Source organism: Falco rusticolus, chromosome 3, assembly GCF_015220075.1.
Source record: "Falco rusticolus isolate bFalRus1 chromosome 3, bFalRus1.pri, whole genome shotgun sequence".
Classification (NCBI taxonomy): domain Eukaryota; kingdom Metazoa; phylum Chordata; class Aves; order Falconiformes; family Falconidae; genus Falco; species Falco rusticolus.
Genome location: NC_051189.1, coordinates 97,670,670 through 97,682,042, shown reverse-complemented (window position 1 = coordinate 97,682,042; position 11,373 = coordinate 97,670,670).

Sequence of the window (11,373 nt, the reverse complement as noted above, 5' to 3'; positions counted from 1 at the left end):
CATCCAATAAAGGCATACATAATTTATACCAAAAAAATTCTCTTCTATTAAAAAAAAATCTTAAAAAATACAGATTGGTCTAATAAGACACTTTTACAGGCTCTTCATAACTGAATGACACCAAATAACTACACATTTTCACTGCACTCGCCTCCAGGTGAGAAAGAAATTAATGGAATTTGTGAGCAAGGAGAATAAGTTAAAAACTTATCAGAGTCCCTTCAAGACTGTCACCTGACAAGTCATCTTAAAGCAACTCTGCCCTCTTAATTTGAAAAAAAAATATAAAAGACACCCTGTCACTCTCCACCCATTAATTTAGGCAGCAGCAGTAGAATTTCTGCAGCCTCCCTCACCCTCAGCTCTGTTTCTTTTTTTGTAAGCTAGCAGAGCTTTGTGTCGACGTGAAACTGCCAGGCTTTGATAGGTAAATTCTGCCTGATTTGCCGTACAGCTCAGATACTCACCATTAGTTGCACTTTCCACTAGACATTTTGGTCAAGACTTTTTTTTTTTTTTACTAAGACAATTTCTCTTCCTGGCAGAGACAGAGGCCCCAGCAGAGCTTACTGAAAAGTGATGGAGAAAAGGAAGGTAACAGAATTGAAATGCTTATGTTTAATATTTGAGAGAGTTAATAGCAGCTGGAAAATACTGACACTTTCACAAACATACGCTGCATGTTTGGCTGTTTGCTTTGGGAGCGGTGCTGCATTTGTTAATCTTTTTAATAGAAGTACTCATAAAATTATTGTGATTTGAAAAAATTATTTTATTTGCATTTTGTTACTTATCCCCTAGCAATAATACTCTGCACTCTCTCCCGTAGATACAGATTTTTCACATTTTGGAATAAATAAACGTAGTCTCTGTTAAACTACATTTGTGGAAACACTTTACAAAGTTAAATTTCACTTTTCAGTGTGATGCCAGGGCTCTTCTTTCCTCCTGCTGAACACACTTTTACACTGGACCGCTTACGACTTTAAAGGAACTTCCTGAATTAATTCTTTATGGATTTACTGGAGAAAAACAAGTATTGCTGCCCAGGCTGAAGCTTTGCACAACTGCCTTGTGGATATTTTCAGCCAATCTGATTTCTTGCTGCAATAACAACGTGCCATAACCTTATCCCAGCAGGAATGGGAATGCACTGAAGCCTCTGTCACCACCAGAAGGATTCCCCCCCTCTTGCCCTGATAATGAGTTTCAGTCCATCTAATTTCTTTCTCTCAAAGATCCTATGAAAGCGCAACCTCACTCAAAAAAACCAGAGAAAACCATGTCCTCACATCCCCATTCCTTGCACAGCTGGTGGCACTGGTGTGATGCCCGTGGCGATGGGGCTGTACGAGCGGGTAACAGCAGCAGCCTCTGGTTGCCCAGTGGCTTTGCAGGTTGTAACAGGGACATATCTCTGCCTGTGAAATGATGGAGAAAAGCCCAGGCAAGTGCCGAGAACTGGAAGCAGTGCAGCCACGTTGGTGAATAGCCCACCTGAGCACCCATTTTGCCGTTTTCTGGACCTTGGCTGCCACCTTCACATGAGATCGCTCTGTGCTGAGAGGCTTTTCAAACTATCCAAGAGCTGCGTATCATATTGTTGCAGCTGCTGTGCAACACAGCCATCCTTTGTATTGCCTTCAGCAATTAGCTTCGGTGATTTCTAAAACTAGAGTAAGGACCTTGCTGGGCTTCCAGAGGTGCTATGAACTTTCCGTAAGCACAGCTAAGTGCTGAGTGCTGCTCACCGTGCTGAACAGTGAGTACCCACCACACAGCTCACTGGGCTCCTGCGGCTACGGGGCTAAGGAGTCAAGCAAAGAGCAAGATCACAAGCCTCTCACACTGCAGTGATTTCATTTCACTCCAGTGCTCCATTTCTCCTCTCCTTACTATGGGCAAGTCCATATTTATAAAGGGGCTCCATTAGTCTTCCCCCCCAGGCCCCCCCTCCACCTTGCTGCAAAATGTTTTTTCCTCCAGGGCTATAGCAGCAGCTGGCACACTATTTCCTTCTGAGGTGTAGCCAAATAATGGCCGGGGGGGGGAGGGGGGGGGGATCTGTTTCATCTCTTTTCTCCATATGTTCCTTTCAATTGAGGAGTTTAATATACTCATTTTCACAGTAGCTATCTAAGTGTTTTTCCTTTTCTGTGTCCATTACTGAAATGAATAAATGTGCACAAGGCAATGAGGTACAAGAGGCAGGTCAATATACCAGTGCTTTCTTTTGGGAGTGGTTTTCCAGGGGACCTGGTGAGAGCAGGGTTACCTTGGCCAAAAGCCCTTGTTTAGGGGCATAGGGAGGTTAGTCATGCATGAGACAAGGGAACAGTCTTCCTCCAACGACATCGGAATGCTTTTTCCAAATGGATGCAGCATCCCTGCTCCAGAGGATAGCATTTGCTATAGTAAAACTACTTCATTTGGGGTTATGATTTTTGACTGAGATGCCCATACAGCAGAGCAGATGTAGGCAAACTTGGCAAGCACTGTATACACAAACAAATAGACAGTTAGACAATGCTGGAAATATCAGGGCAGGAACAAACAATAATAAGCAAAGCCTACAAAAGTGTGCAGCTGGGCTGTCCGAGCCCTCCTGTTGTAGGGCCTGGGAGACCTATTACAGCTGAAAGTGTTTCAGAATAACTGGATCCACACTAAAGGACTTAATCTGTTTAAAATATAGATCCCTGCATGCAAATTGCTACGTGCCTGTACGTAAGGCAGACCACCAAAGGAGCAAGCCAGGGATGTGAGAAACCTGAAAGAAGGATTGGAGAAGCTGGCAGGTGATAGCAAAACTTACCTCACCTGCCACAAATGTTTTGTTTTGAACAGCACCCCGGTAACACGAGCAGTTTGGAGGAATATGGAGCAAATCAGTTCAGGAAGGCCATCAGGAACACAAGGGAAAGGCATGGCTTTGCCTGGGAATTTGGGAGGGCAAGATGTAGGTGGCAAGGGAGTGTCAGACCTCCGCAAAAAAAAAGCTAATGATGAGGGACCAGAACTAAGGAAGCCTGGGGTGTAAGAGCTGTCACGTGAGAGATCCTCTGGTGTCCAACTGATTCCTTTTTCCTTCCATAACATCAGTAACACGGACTCTCTCCTTCACTCAGCCACTGATTTACACAACACCTATAGAAGCATCAGGTCTCAGAGATACCCACTGTCCTGTCAAACCTGACTGAAATCATTAAGTGGGTTCAAAATTTAGACAGATGTGTAGTGACAACATTATTTCCTAAGAAATAAAGGCAGACCAGTGCAATGAATTAGCAAAGGGCAGTCTAATAAAGAAAAGTAGCAAGGACACTTGAATTTGATGTGATGAAGGACATAAACTGTGGAAGGATTTGAGGAGGAGACTGGCACGGGAAGAGCAGCAGATTGCAGAACATAAATCTTTGCAGTGGTATTTTGCGCAAAGTGAATGTGAAAGTTGAAAAGGCCGAAGAGGAGAATGAAGGCATCGATAGGAAAGACTGCAGGACCCAGGCTGTCAGTGTCCACAGTGATGTGATCAAAATTAGGAGAGCTAGGTTTTACCTTCAGGGTAGAAGGAAGGAAGTTTTCACTAATCTGCCCCAAACTGCTGCAGCCTGTGCCGGTGACACATGAAGGTGCTCGCTGCCAAATGCCAGGTGTTCTGCTTTTCCTCTGCAGAACTAGGAATCACAGATCTTTATTTATGAGCAGCACAAGCAGATCATTCAAAATAACCCAAACAGGGAAAAAGCCCTAATTTGTGCCCCGGAGAACTTACAGCCTCGAGAGGGTACACATGAACACGCTTGAAAATATCTGAGGCATGCCAGGATGCATTTCTTACACCATTCAGAACTGACTTCACTGCTCAATTTGCACTCCCTGCAGCATGGCTTGTGAAGAGAAAACAAATGGCATACCAGACCACACAGAGAAGCAATATGGTTACCAGTGAAACGTTTATTAGCTTAGGAAAAGAAACACAAAGGCTTCTTTTCAGAATTTCACCCTCTGCTTGCTATCCTTTCCTCACATACATCAGTTTCCTCACCTGGGCTGTTATTTTGCAGCTATCTGCTGGACAAAGTTGTAGTTTATTTAAAGCAGCATTTTATAGTGAAATCCCACTCCCATTATCGAGAAGTAACTATTCTAATGCTCGAAAGCAAGACAAGAAATGCACCTCCAGAACAGGCTTTAACAATACCATGGATCTTGAATTTATCCTCATCGGCTGGGGTCACCCCATCACTCAGAAGAACTGTAACCAAGCGAAGACAAGGGGATGGGAAATATAGCCACCCACACCAAGTAACAATAAATTCAATTTCCTCTGCAGTGCTATTGCGTATTTCCCTCTCATAGCTCATACTTTTCATTTATATTCCCTTAGCTCCCACTGGCCGGGCTTTTAACGTTTCTGATGCCGAAGGTTCTCCAGACTCTTTTTTGCTTTCTACCCAACGCTACCCATTCCCTCTGTACCTTGCGCTCTCTCATTTTACCCTGTGCCCCTCACTCTCCCTCTCTCTTCCCCCCTCTCTCCAGCTGCAGCAGCAATTTCTGTTCCTCTGGCACAGCATCACAGGGTAGAAGCTGAATAATAAACACGCATAACACACCAAACCGCTCCTCAATCAGCGTACATGCTGTCAGTACATATGCCGACTACCCATCTATTTCCAGAGATCCCGAAAGAGCTAAGGAGGTTTATGTTATTAATATACTGTGGAAAGAGGGAAAATTCCCATCAGGGGCCTTAAATAACTCCACAGTGCTGCAGCTGCCCGTCAGCCCCTCCAGCCTCCACGCCACTTCCAGGCCTTGCGCAATTTTCCGATTTTTCCCAGGTTTTACATCCAAGTGAAAGGCCTCAGCTCCCACTCTCTTTGCATGAATCGAGCAGCCTGGAAGGAGGCTTCGCAAACAGCAAGAGTAATGCCAAGGAGAGAGAAGAATAACCAAGGAGACAACTCACTGCATTGGCTCCTCCGTTTCTCTGGCAGGACTCCCTGGCTTTCCTCAGAATATGACTGACTTTGTTGCTTTCAACATTTTCTTCCATTTCGAAATATTTTACTCATTAGCAACCCTCCTTATGCTCAGAACAGGAGATAGCAATCAAGTTCTCCTCCTCTTAACTGCTAAATGCCTTGATGCCGGTGCTTGCAAAGCTGCCCTTTCCACCGTGCTCATCTTTCCAGGATTTTTGCTGTTCTTGCTTCACCCTCCCTTTCTGGAGAATCTCACCTGCCCTCAGGTGCCTGGGTACTGGATCCTCTAGGCTGAGGATCCATACATACAGCCTTTTGCCACTAGGATAACCCCTCATCCTCAGCCCTGCCCCTGTATCACGCACCTTCCCATCAGCTCTCACTTACCTGCTACATTCAGCCCTTCCCGCTCCAGCTTCCTCCAAATTAATTTTTGACTTGCTCCTCTCTCCCAGTCTGCCCAGATCCCAAACCCTCATGCTTCTTCAGTCTTGACATCATCCAAACGTCACCCCTTCAGGTTTCATACTCACAAAAGATGCGTCTCTCATTTGGCCTTCATTTATTCTACCTTGCTGCTGAAGCGTCTTTGGGGCCTTTTTCCCATGTACCATCATATTTCAGGGGCCGCTATAGACAACTGCCAGAACCATTTCACTTTCACCTCCATTTGAACCTGTTAAAATTCCCTTCACCAAACCTTGCTGCTCAATCCCCATCTGTAGTTGAACTGAACATAAACATCCAGTTTCTAAATTCAAAGTTTTCTAGTTCAGCTTCTCCCTCTTCTCCCCTGTTACACGCCTCCTGGTACTCCTCCTCCACCAGCTACTGCGGACACTACCACTGCAGTGCACTGTGCTTTGTAAGGTCTCCCAAACTGGGAGGTCTCCATGCCTAAGCTTTTCCTGAGGGCCTGCTGCTGTCACGCTCCAATATGTCAGCTGATGTGGTCCATGTAAGCTGTCCTTGTTAGGCTTTTCCTTAGCTTCCTGCTGGTATCTCATTGCCTTGGTCCACAGATTGCTGGGTGCTCCATCTAGTGATGTAATCAACGTCTGACCCATAAACATGTTAATACCACCAGCACTTCTTGGCAGACACTGCAGCACTGATGCACAGCCCACCAAAACAAAGCCTACAGGAGGCAGGGGTGCCTCCCCAAACCTACCACAAGCTGGACAGAAGAGCAATCTCTTACCACAGTGAGAACCAAGCCTCCAAGAAAAACGACTCTATGGACATCACTAAAGACAGCAGAATCCCTTTGGATGAGGACTAGCTACCAGCCCAAGGGAGAGTCACCATGCAGCAAGAACATCACACTGTGTCAGCAGGAACACTAAAAAGCCATCCTTTCTTTTCCTCTTCCAGGCAGCTTGCCAGAAGACACCAAAAAGATGTTGAAGAGGTGAGTGTTACGAGTATCTGTGATGTTGGCTAGATGTAACTGTGGCAACCAAACCATGTGGCAGTCCAAGGACGCCCAGCAGAAAGTGAGTCAGGATCTGCCAATCATTTATTGACTTTCCAGGCAAAAAAGGCAAAAGACACCCCCCATCCCACCCCTATCTCATATGAGTGCTCTTGTAAAACAAACTGCACAAACTGGATTTGTAGGATCAAGCTGGATTGTTTCCAAAACACATACTCAGTTCAGAAAGCTGCAAGAAAAAGAATAGGTACTGAGGGGAATGTGATAGCTTACTGCCCTGGCAAATCAACAAGGGGACCATGGGAGGGGAAAAAAAGGTTAAGCTACTTAGGATAATGTAATAATATAATTTTTAGAGAGACTTTTACGCAGACGCTCCATCCCTGGAAGTGTTCAAAGCCAGGCTGGACGGGGCTTGAAGCAACCTGGTCTAGTGGAAGGTGTCCCTGCCCATGGCAGGGGGTTGAATCTAGGTGCTCTTTAATATCCCTTCCAGCCCAAACCATTTTACAGTTCTATGATTCTGTGACAACAGGTAAATCTTATCCTCCCGCAACTTAAATAAAACCAGAAACAGCAATCCATGTGAACCTATCAATGATAAAACAATGCATCGCAGTATAACTCACGTACTGACACCTCATTTTAAGTATCAGAAAAAGTCCACGTTATTGACGGATTGCTCCTGAAATGTAGTTTCAAAAAAGAAAACAGCATTTTTGCTCTACTAGAACACTAAATAAGTCTGCTTGAACTTCTCTTTTGAGATATTTTTACACATAGATAACAAAAAAAAAAATGGGGGGCTTTCACATTTTATTCAATAAAACACTTTGCTTTTAGGCTGAGACTTTGCTTTTTAACAGCCAAGTTTCAATGGAGCATTAGTTTTTATAGACAATATCAAAGCCTCCGTAAACACAAAGCTATCAAAGGAAGCAGTAATAGATGCCGCCTTATAGTTATGTGAACACTGCCATTTTGGGGGTGGCACTAAAGCCCCTGAGACCCAGAAAAAGACTTGAAAGGCATTTTAATAAGCAAACTGTTGCTGGAGAAGCCCCCGGGGGGGCTTCTCCCCTGGCACAATAATCAACACGTTGCTCTTCCCATCTCCCTTCTGAGTTGGACTCTCCTCTTAACACGGGGCAGGACGATGGCCGAGCCCTCACCTACAGCAGCACTGCTGCTCCAGGACTTACCCCTCCACTGGCTCAGGGTAAATCCTTCCTTCGCCCAACAACACAGCCCAGCTCTTTTCCAGTGCCCCACCGAGTCACCCCATCCCCCATCGCTGCTCTGATGGCTCTCACAGGCATTTCTATACCCACCCTATCTCTGATAAGGAGGGCAATTAGATTAGTTTACTGCAGGCAAAATCAATAGCAAGCATCTGGGGGGCAGATTAGCCATTACTAATTAGAGCTTTTAGACATTATTCAAATAAAATGTATGAGGTTAATCAACCAAGGTGGAAAAAATCCATAATATTCTAAGTCTGCCCTTGGTTCGTCAACCTGGCTCACTTTGGAATTAGAGATGAAACAGAATTCCCGAAGTAAAGGCAAGCTATTTTAGACTAGGGTAGATACTAGGGAGGGTGGTATTATTTATTCGCAGGGAGACAGGCTTTTCTGTCAGATCAGAGGTACCATACCAGTTTCTAGACATTTAACCCAATTTGCAAAGTATTTGGGAACTTGTTTGAATAAACCTGACAAAAACCAGAGCAGTGTATTTCGAGTCTACCGACTCTTAATGAATTATTTTAGTTGGAGCTATTTATTTTTTAGAGACATATTTGAAAATTGTAGAAATATATATGTAACTAACCAGCTATAATTCCATGGCAACACTTTACCAAATTAGCCATTTGTTTATTTTCATTTAAACAGTATTTATTTTTTTAAATCTGCTACCGTATTTGGCACGTATATGTCTGTCTCAATACAGACGTCACACATTAATTTTCAGGCCCTATAATGTATTACTTTCATATCTTCAGATTAGATTGCAATTAGATAACACATTCAAATAGGAACAATAATTTTCAGGGTAACTTCTTTTGAGTGCTCATCTATAGAACATTTTGCTTAATAGGAATTTCCTCTGTAGACTATTGGAATGCTCATTTCTGGAAAGGATTACTTCTCCATGCAATGAAATAACTTTTTCCCAAACTCGTATTCTTAAGGAGCAATTTAAAGTACAGCAAGAAGATGAGCATGTCATCTTAAATATGAACATGAGATAAGCATGCTGTCTATAGTACACTTGGAAAATGTCTTCCTGATACCCAAAATAATCACAAATTTATAAAGACAAAAAAGTTTTCTTATTTTAGAATTAAATTTATTTTTAGACATCTATCTTTTAAGCAGAATTGGAGAAAATGCAAGTAAGCACACACAGTTTAAAAAGGCTTTCTGCTTCAGAGAAAGAACAAGGATTTATTTATGTATTTATTTATGGTCAAAGAAAATACAAATCAAGAAAACAAAACCCATAGTAGGACCCAGCTATCAGTTCTGACATTGTGCGGTTTGGCATAGTCAGCCGAAATTAGCCAAATTAATTTTTTCCTGAACTATCTGGATTCAGGCCCATCCTCACAATATTTGAACTAAAGCGTATTTTATTTCTAGCACATTTCCAAGTGCTTCCGTGAGCCAGGGCTTTGGTGAGGACTGAGCGGAGGACAGGAGGGGGGCTGGAGCCCACTCGGGTCCCTGCACCCAGCTGATTTAGACCCGAGCCCAAGGGCTGACTTTCTGCCCTCTTTGGACTGAGGTCCAACAGCTACACGTTGGTGAACATACCTTAAATCTTGCGGTACAAAAGTGGAAAGCAAACCCTGTCTGCACAGTCACCCTGGGGAATATTGGAAAAGTGTCCTAGTGATACGAAGCCCTAAACAACCCTAAGCTGACACCGCTATGTATAGCTTAAATGCAAAAAAAGCAATCAGGCAGGCAACAAATTCCCTGATTCCCTATAATTCTTTGTGGTTGCAGGCAGAAGCAGATGCCTGCCGGCATGTGGGATGCCTGTCACTGTTAGCCTGAAAAATAAACCAAACCCAGTTTTGGTTAAACAGAAGATGGTTTTTCAGAGCAGCCTCTGAGATCATCTTGAGGCGTGGAGCAGCCCTGTCTGACAGCTCTCCTCTGCACGCATATGACACCGTGCCAGCTGGGGAGTGCCATGCCTGGGCACAACCAGCACCCATGTAGGCACCTTCACAGCCCGAGGGATGGACCTACAGTCTCGGAGGTGGCTGGAGGTGAGAATAAGAAATGCAGTGCCCCTGTCATACGCCGCTGCCGATCTGCTGGGCTGTCCTCTGCATCTAGGTCCACGCAATTTTTTCACTAGGATTTAATTTTTACACAGAGTTTTTCCAGCTCCTCTAGCTTTCATATGTTTTTAGGGCTTTTTATTAGACTATGATGCATTTTCCAGCTCTTTGCAACCGCACTTCTTTTTAATACCCTCTTTTCTCTACAAAGCACAAATACATCTGAACCTACAAATGCAAACACCAATTCCAAGGTGGCTGAGCCTCCCTTTGGCATCTCACGTGCATCTCATCTCACAGGGATTTGGTACAGACTGGAAGAAAACCTCATGCCAGAGCAGAGCAAGGCCATTAGCATTACACCAATATAGACGGCATCAAGAAATATAATTTTATTCCAAAATACATTTCCATGAGAAAGTAATATTTCTAGTAACACACTTTCTGCATAATCCATTTTTGTTTCACATTAGCCTCCTGCAATAGTATAGCACAGTATGCTCATCACTATATTAATGCCCTTTTCTTTGGCTGCGTACCTCTTGGAGAATTTTATTTCCAGAGAATGAAGTACTCAATTCTGTGACATAGCCCCAGCCTCTTGAAGCTAAGCAGAACAGATTTTTTTAAAGCCAGATACCCAAGATTAATAAAACTATCATTTTGTTTAAAAAGCTGAACAGGGATCCCATACCATCGGGATGCCATCTTGGATAGAGCTTGCTGTCTGGGGATGGGGGAAACAAGTGCTCCTGGCACAGTATTTTTGATATCTGTTTGCAGAGGTCCCTGTGGCTGCCAGTGAGTAAGCAAAGGGGCCGAGAGAACCCAATGTTAAGGATCAGAAAACACAATAGGTCCTTAATAGGGTTTATGCCCTACTGCAGCATCTTCAGCATTCACTGGTATATGCATTTAAAAAATTACTTTTCAGAGGAACTTGCTTGTCTTTTGGCAGCTGGACATACACAATTCGAGCAAAGGTTCTGGATCTGACAACTGAGTGAAGCTTTCCATCTTCTAAACAAAGTTTTTCCTACGTGCTTTCTTGTGGGAGACCACAGCCTCAGGAGTCTCTACATAATGCTCAGGATTTCGTGTGAAATGGAAACCATGAACTCCAGTGAATTAAATCTTTTGCTTTCAAGTTCACTGAGACTCTGTGAACCAAACTCAGTGATCCCCCAAAACACTGGGACAGCAATACACAAATAAACCAACTTGTCCTGATAGATCTGAAACACAGCTGTGTGTAATTTCTCTTATTCAGTACAGGTACTAAATTTGACAACAATAAGAGATACACGATTACGTAGGTCAAAGTTCTGAGAAATTCCAAATAACGTTTTCTTTTTTAAGTCATAGGTAACTAACTAAAAAGATAACAAGTAAACAAAACACTTCAGGGTTTCACCTTGGTGGAAAACATTAGGAAACCTTTTCCCCATCCTGTGAGATTTTTCACATTGTCAAAACATTTTCTGGTTCAAATTAAGACAAAATTAAAAATCTTGGTAGGGTATTCTGAATTCTGTTTGTTTCAGACAAAAATGTACGTTTGCCTAATTGCGAAGGGTGGCACTGGTGCTTGTTACACAACTCACATCAAATTGCAAAGCCACACTCGTCACACCAGCGTAACAATTCCA